This window comes from Triturus cristatus, chromosome 8 (genome assembly GCF_964204655.1).
Source record: "Triturus cristatus chromosome 8, aTriCri1.1, whole genome shotgun sequence".
NCBI lineage: Eukaryota > Metazoa > Chordata > Amphibia > Caudata > Salamandridae > Triturus > Triturus cristatus.
Window position 1 is genome coordinate 324,043,029 of NC_140591.1, and position 13,507 is coordinate 324,056,535.

A 13,507-nucleotide genomic window follows, 5' to 3' on the forward strand; every position below is an offset into this window, starting at 1 on the left:
ATGAACAATATACTGTTTTGCATGTCAATCCTGTGTTTCTGTAGCCATCATAGGTTTTGTAAAATATTTAGTGTGCGCTATGGTGGAAGTGAAGATTACCTCGCTTTAGTAAATGGTTATGATACGGCTGTCCTTTTATTTTATTTTTTGCTAGGGGTCAAAATTGGCCACTCCTTTGTCACAAGAGCGGCGCAACAGGCAAAGACAAGGAACTGGAACCATGGCTTCCCTAACACCTTAATAACGTGGATGGGTTCCCTGGCATTTGATGGGCGAACCTCTTGAACAAGCTGCGCCAACCTGCAGCAAAGTTCTCTCCAACACAAACTGGTGTGGCCTTCTCTTTTTTCTTATGGTTTTGACTCTATGGGTATATGTATTTCAACCAGGGCAGTATGTGTATGGTGGGCAATGGGATATCAGCGCTATGCCTTGGGTGCAAAACATTTAGATGGGAGCTCCAATTAAAGAATTATGAACTTGGCGGTGGAGTTCATATTACTGGTTGCTACCTGAAGAAGATAACTAGTCTAAGTAAGTTACCTAAACATGTAATATTCATCTGATGCCGGTCTATGCCAACATCTAAAACCCTGTCTTTTTTTGATAGCAGAAAGCAGAACCATGCTGGTTAATAAACCAGGGCTAGCTGAAATGTCACACTTGACAGCAGCGTGGCAGCACTGTAGGGATTTGTCAATCATTTCTGAAAGGCAAACCGTGCTGAAGCTCAGTCTATTCCAAGTGTGCATTACCATTGGCAGGCTGCATCCCCTGTGACAGACCCATAGGACTGGGTAAGGGTCATTCATATGATGGATTTCCTCCTGGGACATCTGGTATGACTGGTTCAGATCCATTCACATATCTCTATAATACTAGTAGTGATGAGCACAGTCAGTGACATTTTAGGGCCACTCACTGCTGGGCTGAGGCAGAATCAGTCATATGCCAGCCTTCCATTTTAAAGAGCGATAGAGGTGGGTCATGCCAAACACACTCCTAAATCTGACTGACTCCACATTAGCACTTCTGTATTGCACAATGAAAAGTAAATACAAATAAACTATGTAACAGGCATATCTGTGGAGCACACATTTGCCCTGAAAGGTCTCTTGGTACTGTTGGCAGATGTCTGTTACCCAACTTATTGCTAGTCATTTTATCAATGCTGGAAAGAAAAAAAGTGTCCCTGCCAATATTGGAAACCCCTCACTATGGAGTCAAACACAAACACCTGACGTAGATGCATTAGTTAAATAGGCCCCTAGCACAGGTTTAATGGGATAATTATGACAAATTGGAAAACCTGTAACTTAAAATGTATATTTTACTATTACTTTGGGAAGAACAGGGTGAGCAGTAGCATACCTTTATTAATTTACATACATTTTAGGCCTACTAGTGGCAGCTTGTCGATTTGTGTTTTTTTTTTTTTGTTCTCTTTTCTGTCCTGCCACTGTGTAGTGTGTGTAGCAAATCACTGATTGTCTGGTTTCTGTACTTGCAAGCCGGTGCAAGCCAACACCATCCTCTGGCTTGCTTCAGGTTTCCAGGACCATAACCTCTTTGACGTTCAGTGTATCTTCCAAGTTTTGTGTATTTACAAATTCTGTCCTGGGGCCTTAGGAAGGAAGTGCTTTGGGAGCAGTGGGGATGTTTGTAACCTTTGTTTGCACTTCATGACAAAGGGGCGCAGATGATTGTGCATCCCCTATGTAGAATTGCGTGTGCAGGGCACACGTGCAATACCTGCACATGAATTACTCCTGAAATCGGTTTTAGACCGAGCCTGGGCAGCGCATGCGCTGCTCTGCGAGGCATGCTGTATTAGAGTATGGACTTGAAGCCCCTCCCACTCTCCGCCCATATTTGTCATTGGCTTGAGTCAATGTCCTTCTTAAATGCTGGCTTCTGATTCCTAAAGAAGCTTGTTAGTCCCTCCTTAGTACCGCCTTGTCTTCATTTGAAACCCCCCATGAGGACTGGTCCTTTTTCTTCTGTTTTTACACGGTATGTCTGATTTAGTGCGTAAGCACTATTTTCTTTAATGAGTTTCTCCTACTGTAGGCACATCATGCTTTCCTGCAACATTCAGCGTCCATGCGCGCTTTAATTTTTCAAGCAGCTCGGGACAATGGCAGCTGCTTCTTTGAAATGAAATAGGTCTCGCATTTACAAGAGTCTGAGCTATTGGCTTTGTAAATGACAATGCTTTTTATTTATGTGTTAGTTATCAAAACCGATAAATAGAAGGCTTTGTCATTTACAATGCCAATAGCTTAAACTCTCCAAATGCGAGACCTATTGCATTGCAAATGCTTGTTTAGTCTGCTCTGTGCCACCACAAATATGCTGCTCAAAACTCCTAAAATAAATACATTTAACCATTTCGGTAAGCTATGATGCATTGTCACCTCTTTTCCCAAAGCCTGCTTTCTTGTAGTACCATTTCAAGTCCTCCTCATATTTTGCACTCGGTTCTGACCCTTAGTAGCACTGTAAATAAGAGGGGTTAGCAATGTTTTACTTCTCAAGAGTGGATCCATTTATAAAGAGTAGCCTACAGTTTGCACACAGGTATTAGCAGTGTGCGATTTTTTCAAGGAGCAAATTCGTATTGTTATTTTTGTGGGAAACGTTCACATTAAAACAAACCAAAATTTCTGCTGTTTCAGTTTGCATTAACAAACTTGAAGTCAAAGCACTTGCTCGCAGAAACTACAAATTCTACATTGCTATTGGCTTTGATGCACGTAACTTTCTCACACATGCTCGCTTCTATGGCTACTTCACCACAAACTCCATCTTGACAGATCAGCAGCATCTCTTGGCCGTCTGCCACACTTGTTTTACTGAGTTGCACATTTTAATTTGTGTGCCGGTCACTGATTAAAATTGATTTTGTTTTGTGATTATTGAAAAGTGCTGACAGATGCCTATCTGTAAAATGCTATCTGTGATTTATTGCACATTGAAAGTCAAAGGGGAGTGTGATACGCGCAGGCGCACAGGAAAAGGTGGAGGGCGCTGCACTGATTGGCTCGATCACATTCTTTTGCTTATGGGCAGCAGCAGGCTGATACCCTAGAATCAGAACCACTGTTCCCAGCAGCAGCACTCTACTCTATGCATCATTGCTGATTCATTACCCCTCATTCCTATCGCTTTGATGAATCGCACAGTGTAGGCCTCCTGTGACTCAGACAAATCTTTTTACAAAAGAAACGGACCCTCCTTACTTGCTGTTCTTTTCTGTGCCACAGACTCCTTCATGGGCGGGGTGTGGTGCTCCAGCGTGGGTATGGGCTGGCTCCGCTGCTCCAGTGGTAGCAGGAGTACTTAATAGGTAAATGAAAGGAGGCTGCTTGGGTTATTGAAGAGGATCAGTCACGCTTGCCCGGGGAACCGTGCCTTGATTCTTGTTGCAGGCTCCACTCTCGAAATTAGCACATGTGAAATCCTCCACTTCCCGGTTGGAGAGGGAGGCACTGCTCCATGGAGCTAGGGATTCCGATTGGTAGGGAGATGCGGGCTCTTCTGTGGGTGGATGGGAAAATAAGGTAAGATGGGGCAATTTTACCATTTCACAGCAGAGCGATGATTTTGTAAGATTGCTTCCTTCCTAGCAGGTTTGTCATATGATTATGGATTCGTTTAGAGTTTGTGTACCTCTTAGGGTTTAGTGCAGGAGTTTCTCAAATGACTATTTAGTGGTATGAGTGGTTTTTCTGCACACTTCTGTGTTAAAATGGAGAGGGAAAAGGTCTGAAAAATTGAGGCATTCCCACTCTCCCTCCACTGATGGGTAGAATGGAGGTGAACCTTTGGAGTACAGGACAAGGTGCTCAAAAGGTCCTGTTCGACTGTTGGCTCAGATAGGCAGACTGCTTTTGTTCAGGCCATGATCGATGAGGCAGTGACAAAGGCATTGATCACTACAAAAATCTGCAAAGCATAAGGACAAATTTGTGGATACAGACTTGTTAACTGATTTGGCTTCAGATAAGCCTAGTACTTCAGGAGGCAAGTACATTTCCGGAGAGGAGCTGACTGCTATTCTTCTTTGTATCCGAGACAATTGGGGCTTCAATTTGCCTCAGAAGTAGGAGGGTCCTGAGGGGTTGTTCCCTCAATTTGCCAAACCAGCGAATTGAGCTCTTCTGTTTCATCCAAAAATCAAGGGTTTGATTTTCTGAAATTAGGAGCCAAATCAAGCTCAAATTCCTCATTTGTTTTATTTTATATTTATTTACTTTTTACACAAATTCTGTGCACTGGAGGAGAGGGGCATGGTTCTTCCTCAGTCCATCAAGGTCGATTTAATTTTGGCCTTCTTAATTGGGAGGTCATCTCAGAATTCTGAGGATCGTAAAGTGGACAATGGGCTTAAAAGATGTTTTGGAGATGCTAACCGGTCATGGAGGGCCGCTTCCTACGCTGCTTTGGCATCACAGTCTTTGATGCAGTCTTTTCAGATTTTGGCAGAGGCGATGCAAGAGAGTGTGGATGTATCGGACATCTTAGTTAAAAAAGGGGCAACAGTCCAAGTTTTTGGCAGATGTTTCTTCTGACATTATTAAGGCTACATTGGTAGCCTTAAGTGCGACTATCGTGGCAAGAAGAAATATATGGCTCAAAGAGCGTAAGGCGGGCATCTCTGAAAAGGTGTTGTTTCTAAAGATCCCGATCAAAAGGTAAAAGCTCTTTAAAAAATGTCTGGATGGAATAGTCAAAAAATCCTTTGAGGGTAAGAAGCGTACTTGGTCGTGTAAGGCTTTTTCTGTAAAGGGTTCTAAACCTTGGAATAGAGATTCTCTTGAAAACAGCAGGAAGTGCTTGCAATCTTATTCTTCCAGTAGAATAAAATTCCAGCCGAAGAGCTCAAGCAAATCCCAGGATATGTCCGGCAATCAGCACTCCTGGCAGTGCTTCCCTTCCTGCTGCAGTGCCAGTGGTAGAAAGAATCCTGGTCTTTTTCGAGTCTTGGCACAGTTACATCACAGATTTGATCGATTCTGAATATAATTTAGAGAGGCTGCTGTATAGAATAAGACTGAGAGCCTCCCAAATAAAGGTGCATCCCTACATCTTTCCCTAGGGATAAAGTGATAAAGGAGGCCTTGTGGGCAGCTCTGATTTTCAAGAAAGCAGTCATTCCGGTTCCTCAGGAGATAATGGGTCGAGGAGTATATTCAATCCTTTTTCATGTCCAGAAAGTTTCCGGATTTTTTCGAGTGGTGCTGGCTTTAGAAAAGCTCAATCGATGGGTAAAAAGCATTCATTTTCAGACGGTCGTGTTACAGCAGATCATCCTTCTGGTCTAAGACTAAGACCGGAAGGTGAAAATCGATTTACAGGATGCCAATTTGCAAGTGCCTATACATCCGGATCATCAAAAGTAGCTACGCTTAATGATAGAGGTCTAACATTTACAGTTCCGGGTCCTCCCATTTGGAATCATAATGGCCCCTCGAGTATTTACGAAAATGTTGGCACCTTTGATTGCTTTACTTCACCAGCAGTCAGTAGCTAGTCAGTATCTGAACGATTCACTGGGGTTTCCCCCTTGGTTGCAGTAGACAGCCATTCATGTGAACAAGTTGATGGAGATGTTGACCAGTCACAAATTACTTATAAATGTCAAGAAATCCCAGTTGCTGCCAGAGCAGGTCTGAATTTTTAAGGCTGCCAGGTTTCGCACAGACCAGAACATAGTGTTTACCATTCAGTCTTCTATTGTATATCTGATGACAGTTCATCCAAGGGTTTCAGCATCGATTAAGCTCGAGAGGTATTTGGCAGTGATTATCTTCTTGGCTCCCTGGGCAAGGTTCTACTTGAACAGGTTGATGCGGATAATCCTGCCTCATTGGGATCACGTCTCCCAGTACGTCTATTGATCCCAATGACTAAGGAGATGAAGATAGAGCTAACATGGTGGTTGAATCCTGTGAACCCTTTTGAAGGAGGTTCCCTTGTGCCCTCCAGTCTCGCTTGTTATAACAACAGATGCTAGCAAGAGGGGTTGGCGCGCATGGACTGGACAGCATTAGATCCAGGCTCTTTGGACATGTGCTCTAAACATCAGGTCTTCCAAATGGAGTAAGCTGGAGGCAGTTCACCTGGCTCTCTGAAACGTTTTGTGCCGGATCCTTGTGGTTAGAACAAACAATATGACTGCAAAGTCATAAGTTGACTGTCCTTGAGAGGGGTGGGAGGACAAGGAATCATTCTCTCACAGCAATTTTGGATCAGATTGTTTTCTTGGGCTCAGTGTAACATCAGTCTGAGAGCAGTCCACATTCAGGGGACCTCGAATGTTCTTACAGACAAATTGAATCGGGAGATTATCTCCTCCCACGATTTTCGTCTCTTACCTGTTGTTCACCTGGATTTGTCTGAGGTGGGGATATTTTTAATGCTGGATCATGTGTGACTTGTCGCAACTCTCAGCTTCCCCTGTTTAGTTTCAGAGTAAAAATAGATGCTCAGAGTCCTGGGGATCTCCTGTCTGCTTTCCCTCCACTCCCTTTGGTCCAGCAGTTTATGATCAGGCTGATGAGAGAGGGTGCTCGGGTATCTGATTGCTCCAACCTGGCACCACTTGTCCTGGATTCATCTTTTTATAGCGATAAAGATGGATCATGAGAAGCTTCTGCCAGTAGTTTCCTCTCCTCTTGTTTTTCCCATGCCTCAACCCGATTCGCTAGTAAAAATTCAAATTGACGTTCTGAAAGGTGAAAGCGCAGGGTTAGGAGCCCGAGGGCTCTCTGATTCAGTCTCTACCTCGATCTAAGCTCCTAGAAAGCTGTCCACTAGATCATCAAATGCGAGACATTGGACGTTGTTTTTAAGTGGTATTTGGCAAAGTAGCTGCTTCTGCTCTCTGCTTTGCTTCCTCAAATGTTATATTTTCTCAAAGATGGGTTTTCCTCAGGGCTGAGTTATTCAAGCCTTAAAATTCAGTGTGCCGCAATAAAGCTGTTCAGGGCTTCTGGTAATTAGGATGCTGAGCAAGGACTGGTAAGCAGGTTATTTAAAGGACTCCCTAATATCTGTCCCATCCTCCTTTCGCCTTGTCAAGCATGGATTAATTTGTTTTGTATTTGTTAAAATATACGCCCTTTGAGCCTATTCTTTACATTGACGTCAGGATCTTGACATTAAAAGTGTTTTTCTTAGTGGCTATCACTTCATCCAGAAGGTTATGTTAATTGTGTGTGTTTCGGCTGTTACAGCAGCCCCCTCTCTCCTCACCCTTGGTGACCAAGGCTTCTACAACAGCCGAAACACATTGATGTGCTCACCCGGCAATGCCCAATAAACTTGAATTTGCACCGCTGACAGAGTGTCAATAACTCAAAAGGCCAATAGTGAGAAAATAAACTGCCCAAAAAGCAAATACCCGGCCAGCTTAAAAGGGCACTCACAGCCAAGCATAAATGGTCACTCAATGAGTGCACATGATGTTGCCAATGGCAATCTATTAATTAATGAACAATTGTATCTGTAAGCTATTACTGAATTGTTACTGTATGCCACATATGGGCCTGCTCTGCTTCTAGCTCTTCCCATTGATAATGGTATAATCCAGATGAATAGGGCAAATGAAGTAAAGGGGTCAGGGTTACAGTGGTATATAATTAGGGCTCCCGGTTTTATGGTATTTTTAATTTTTTACCATTTCCATATTTATTTTTGGGACATTTGATCTTTATCCATATTTATTTAGTGTTTTGCGGATAAAGTAAGCTGTAAAACTGTACATTTCCATATTTATTTAACTGATCGACGAGTACTCTTACTTTGATGTCTGTCGTTTTAGCTATTTAAGTTGCCAAATATTACATAACAATACATCCACTGGTAAATATTAGCATTATACCACAAATGTATGTTGACATATACCATTATTTAAACATATTTGATCCTGTTATTTTAACTTTCCATGCTGTCCATCTGCTCAGCTGTTGGGCTATAATTCATGAAAGACAGAACGGAGAGTCACCTAAAAGAAGCCCAGTTTTCTGTATTTAACCACTTTTAAAAATAAATGAAGACAGAAAACATATTGCTTTCTGTCTCTATCTGTAAAAATCCCTAAAAACTGAAAACCGGGTGCCTTGTATATAATGTAGCATTAATAACTTTACAGTTATGCACCAGTCTATTCTGCCTCATTTAATATCTGGTATATGGTGGCATCAGTGGAAGATATACTCACCATCACACCCACTAAAACCTTGGTGGCAGTCTTGGTATATTCATCAACCATAGGGAGAGTCTGCATGTTAGATAATGTTCCACTCATGTTAACTATTTGCCACTCATGCGGACATGCACAAGACATGCAATTTCTTGCTTGGGTCTTTGACACACTTATAAGAATTGTCATTCTTGCAGTTATCGTATTCACCTACCCATAGCAAAGAGCACCCTCTTGACTGACTACCATCACATTTAGTAAGGGTAGGGTAGTTGAAAAACAGGCCAATTGGTGGTCCTTGCTCTATCGTTTGCGGATACATAGATGTAGATGTTATTCACTTGTATGTAAACACTCTATCGCCTTGTGTGAAACTAGATATATGCGCCAATAAAAATATATGGAAAGAAAGGGCAGGATAGTGGATTGATCTGACCACAACATAGTTGGCCACTTTAACCAAGGCTATTGCTAAAACCTGCATGAGTTTAAATTAAAAGTTTATGAACTTACATTTACGTAGACTGCAGGTCCCCAGCATTGGGTACAAATAAAGCTAGTTTCCAGCTCCAGCAAATATTTCTCTGCTGAATTAAGATCAATGAAAACTAGCGTGAGGAGTGTACGTCAAAGAAATACATTTCTTTAGGTAATTCTCTCATTGAAATGGGTTATTAAATAATCTGAACAAACACTATTTGAGGCTAGGAGGGTTTTATTTCTTAAGAAAATTCATAATGCAGGATATTTGTTAGAAGGTGGTTCTGACACTATGGGCCGCCCGGATTTTTCGCTTTTTGAGCACCTTATTGTTGAGCTTTTACTGTTGGGGAGCCTCATAAGTTGGGACTCACCCACAGTGAACTCAGGATGGAAGAGACATGCCAGGGAAAGTCAGTGTGTTTTACTGTGTTTTCACTTCCTTATTTCCCTATGGGAATGTGGAGCCAGGGGCTAGATTAACTTCAATTGGGCCTACAGATTCCAGACACGCACTTAAGTCCAATGTAGCAAATGTGAAAATAAGTATTCTGCAGAGTCCAAACTCATATTTGTACTGCTTTTGGGTCATCCAGAACTGTCCTATTTCTCTGAGCCAGCCATGACCAGACCCAGGCTGAGGGCTGACCTCAGCTGGGTGGATTGATAACCTTTCTTCCACAAGCGAGGGCCTCCTCTCCACGAAGAGAAGATGGGTGGGGCTACAGGCCAATCCATCAACCGCTGTCGGAGGGAAGGCAGCTTGGGGGGAAGGTGCTTCCGAGACATGTGGCAGAAACCCTGGACGAAGCCACTTTGATCAAGCTCAGAGGCTGGACAAGAAGGAGGGAGCAGGGGCAGGGACGTGATGTGTCGCTGTTTGATAGGACCAACAGAGACTTCGTGCCAGCCCCCTACTCAACTTTTAAAAAGTGCTTGCACAGGAAGAGAAGGTCTCTCTGGGGTGTGGTCTGCTGAGGGTGAAGGTGCTGGAGCCTGGCGCAATGGGCAGTTGGAAGGAGAGACCCCCTGACTGCCCCCAGGACCCTATCAGCACCAGAAGAAGAGCCCAGGACTGGTGCACAGAAGCAGGGGCCTCTGCGCAGGGAGAAGAAGAGAGGCCACGGAGGAGAGCCTGGTGAAAGGCCGGCACAGGGAGCCAGTGAAGACGGCACCCTGCTGAATCAGACCCTGAGAGCGGAGGAGAGTGTTCCCAGTGGCTGGGGCTGGTAAAGAGGAGCATGAAGCGCCCCACAATGCCTCACCAGGCATTTGGAAATCTGCCGTTTTGGTGCTTTGTGGCCCCCAGAGGAGGGGGGTCACCCTCACTTGTGAAAAGGTGCTGGGGGAGCTGCTGGAGGAGCACCGTCTCCCCCCTCCCCCCCCAGCATGAAAAAATCTGCCATTTTGGTGCCTGGTGGCCCCCAGAGGAGGGGTTCACCCTCATGTGTGAAAAGGGGTGCAGGGGGGCTCCAGGAGTACCGCAGTCTCACCCAGCATAAAGAACAGTCCACCCCTAAGTTTCACGGGGCATCTGAAAGAATAACCCCTCAAGGGCTCAGCCAGCCTTTAACACCTTCTAGGCTGGAACTTATGTTCTACAGCTGAGGGTGTACTATGAAGTGCATCTTGGAGTGAAGGGCTGAGTTGGGGATGTCTGGAGAAGGGCATCCCCTGGAGGTGAAGTGGTGTAATTGCACCGAAATGCATTTACTATTGGTTATTTCTTTTTAGGTGGACTGAAAGTCACATGTGTAAAGTGAAATACCTGTGTAAGGTGATGTTAAGCTAAATGGAGTTATGTTGCTGGACCTTCCTGCTAGGGGGTCTGGCTGTATTTACGTAATCCGATGCTTTTACCTGTGATTCCTTTTAAAGTGAAGAGGCGCACTGCAGGAGAAGTGTAGTTGCCGGGAGTACTTCTTTTGAAGGGACTGTAAGTCACATGTGTAAGGAGATGTCATAAGCCAAGTGGGGCTATGTTGCCAGACAGTCCTGCTAGGGTGTCTGGCTGTATATGCGCAAACCTGTGATTTCATCTGTGATGCCCTTAGGGGCTGTAATTGCAATGCATTCAAATGATCAACTAAGGTGATGAGTACTGTCATTCTAAAGTGTGCGTAAACATGGATTCTTGCTGCTGCGCTTAGGTGAAGACCCTAGACTGCTAGCCCTTAAGATATAGAGGTGCATACTTTATGGTCAGTAGGAGATGCTCAGTCGGGGTCATGTGTCACCAAGGCAGGTTTACCCCTTTTTAATGCTTGTTGAGGTAATGGGGTGGGTCGCCACTGGGATGGTGCCAGTGCGCAGGGCCCTCGCTCCAGGTTATGTTCAACTAACTGCATTGGGGGCAAGTTGATGTGCATACATGGGAGTGGTGGTACTAGACCCCACCCCCCCCCCCGCGGGAGGGGTGGAGATGTTATGCAATGTCACAAAGTAATTCCAACAGCTTATGTATATTTGTAAATTGGTGCATAGTATTGAGTGGTGTGTGTGTTTAATAAATGTACTCTTACTTTTATAAAGTAAAGTACAGACTGGACAATCAATTAATAGAGTGTTATTTTTGTGCACCTGCAAATGGCGATTACTTGCCCACACCACCTCCCTTGAGTAAGCCTCAGACTGCTCTGCAACGCTACCCTCTGAGAGCCAGGCGCTACAATTGGGTGTTTGGTTCCCAGTGAAGGACAAATGTAGTCATGTTATTTGTGCAAGCCTCACAGATGCTGCCTCGTTTTCCAACAGTAATCCACTATAGTACCTATAAAAGCAGTTGCATTTCATGTTTTATGGCTTGAGGAATTTCACTCTACTGTTAATATACCATATCACAGGCATGTCACATCTATCATGAGATCCAGGCACTACCTTCTACCATGCCAGTATTAGATTGAAGGCAATCCAGGTGAAACATCAGGCCATTTGTTGAGTTGTTCCAGAGTGTTTAACAAAAATCATCCTATGATAAGCCTTTGCTCCAGTGGCAAACCATTTTATTCATGGCCTGGAGATTAATCACATACAATCTGGTGGCTGCACGTTTTGAGCTGAAGCCAGCACTCTATAGAGAGTTGTCCAAACATCTGTGTCTCAGTTAGTACCTACTCCCTTTCAGGCTGCAGGTGAAGACATGTATTTTCTTAACTTTCTTCTTGGTTGTTCACTATAGCTACATCAAGAGCTTGGCTTCTCTAGGGTTCAGTTCTTTACTAACTTGCAGTGGTAATAATAATGATGATGCAGGGATGCAGTCTTTTGGTAAAAGTGAACAATCTGATCTCAAAGCATTGGGCACAAGTAAATTCAACTTGTATGTGCAATGAATCGATTTACCAAACTCGCTCAATGCTTTTTTGCCCTTGTGAAAGAGTTCACAGATGTTTAATATTCGCCCTGGATAGTGTAACATTATTCGTGGGTAAATCCTCTGCAAAAGGCGAGAATGGGGCATTCCATGGCAATGATAGCCTGTAGAGTTTGAAAACACTTCTAACCTCAAATGTTTGTGGGTAACCATAATCCACTCCAAACTCATTTATAAGATGGAAATGCATATTTTTTTTCCCAGTCAAAGGCAGGAGTAAATCTGTTTTCGGAATGGGAATGGTTCACGCCTGTAATTTGGTGGGGTTGTACAAGGAGCCAGTTTCTCCATAGGGAAATATATTTTCCCTATAAAGAAAAATAAATAAAAGTGCATTTGCACAAATACAAGCAATTTTTTGCATGCAAAGTTCTGCATAATACACAATTAAGCATTTAGAAAAGCCTCAGCATTTATGTAATTTGGAAACTTTTACAGGAGTACTGCTGGAAACCTTCAAATACCTTAGTAGTACGTTTGGAACCTTTTTTGAACATGGAAAATGTATCATCGCTGTTAAGTATATTATGCAATATTGCCTTTGTTTTTGTAATATGTAATTTGACATACTGTGTGGTGAAATTGGTTGTATCTGTTCAATCAATAAAAAAATAAACAAAATGTATAAGTATGCAATAATTGTTAAAAACTACAGTTTAACCTTCTTGTTTTTCCAAGTGAAGTGAGCTAGTCAGTCTAGACACTTAACCTTGCGCCAATGAGAAGATAACAATAATCTCTAGGGGATTACGCAGTGGTGAACGGATTCTTTTTGCCATTTCAGTAGGACAGTGGGCTTTATTTTAGCATTCCAACAGGGCAATGATCACTGAGAGATCCAGACCTAAACTAACTTAACTGATCCTAGAATGAAACTTCAGTTTAAGTAGTGTCCTGAGAAGTAGGAGGTAAAGCAAGTTTACTTTCCAAAATTACATTGTGTATATTTGGAAAATGGCTTCAACTGCTGGTTCAGGTTCAGGTGGTGGCCTTTTAATTATTCTGAACAGCCTCCATTTTTTCAAATTTTTTTTATTGGCCGAACCTAGTGGCCTTCAGCTCAATAGTGTCTTACTGGGTGAATGTGTTTTTTTTCAGTTTTTCAAGTGGGTTGAAATGTATAATTTGGACTACTCCATATATATTATAGTCATTAGTAATTTTTCTAACTAACTGTTTTTTTTTATTTTTAAATTGTCTAAAACGGAGAATCCCTTCTTTATAAGTATTGTTTAATTTACTTGGTTGCAAGAGAACATACTGGTGTAGACATTCTTCAAAAGATTTAGAAACCGTTTGAGTTAATTTCTATTGTGAAGTATTCATTGGTTTTCATAAAGAAAAGAACATACAACACATTGTGTATATATGTAAAAGTAAAGAGGAAGAAGAGATGGACAGTATTTCAGAATGTGGAGCCAGGAGTCCTAGGCTACAACTCGGAA

General features: G+C 42.9%; 1 protein-coding gene across 5 annotated transcripts in view; it reads left to right on the plus strand.

Annotated features, from left to right (window-relative positions):
• Window positions 1-13,507, plus strand: part of WASF3 (WASP family member 3) — a 182,948-nt gene that overhangs the window by 39,134 nt on the left and 130,307 nt on the right. For 3 of the 5 annotated variants that reach the window (XM_085621619.1, XM_085621617.1, XM_085621615.1), the window contains one exon: window positions 155-330. The exons of the other annotated variants lie outside the window; for them this stretch is intronic. The gene's annotated coding sequence lies outside the window, so the exon portion shown is untranslated. The remainder of the gene's footprint in view (window positions 1-154; window positions 331-13,507) is intronic. 5 annotated transcript variants of the gene reach the window in all.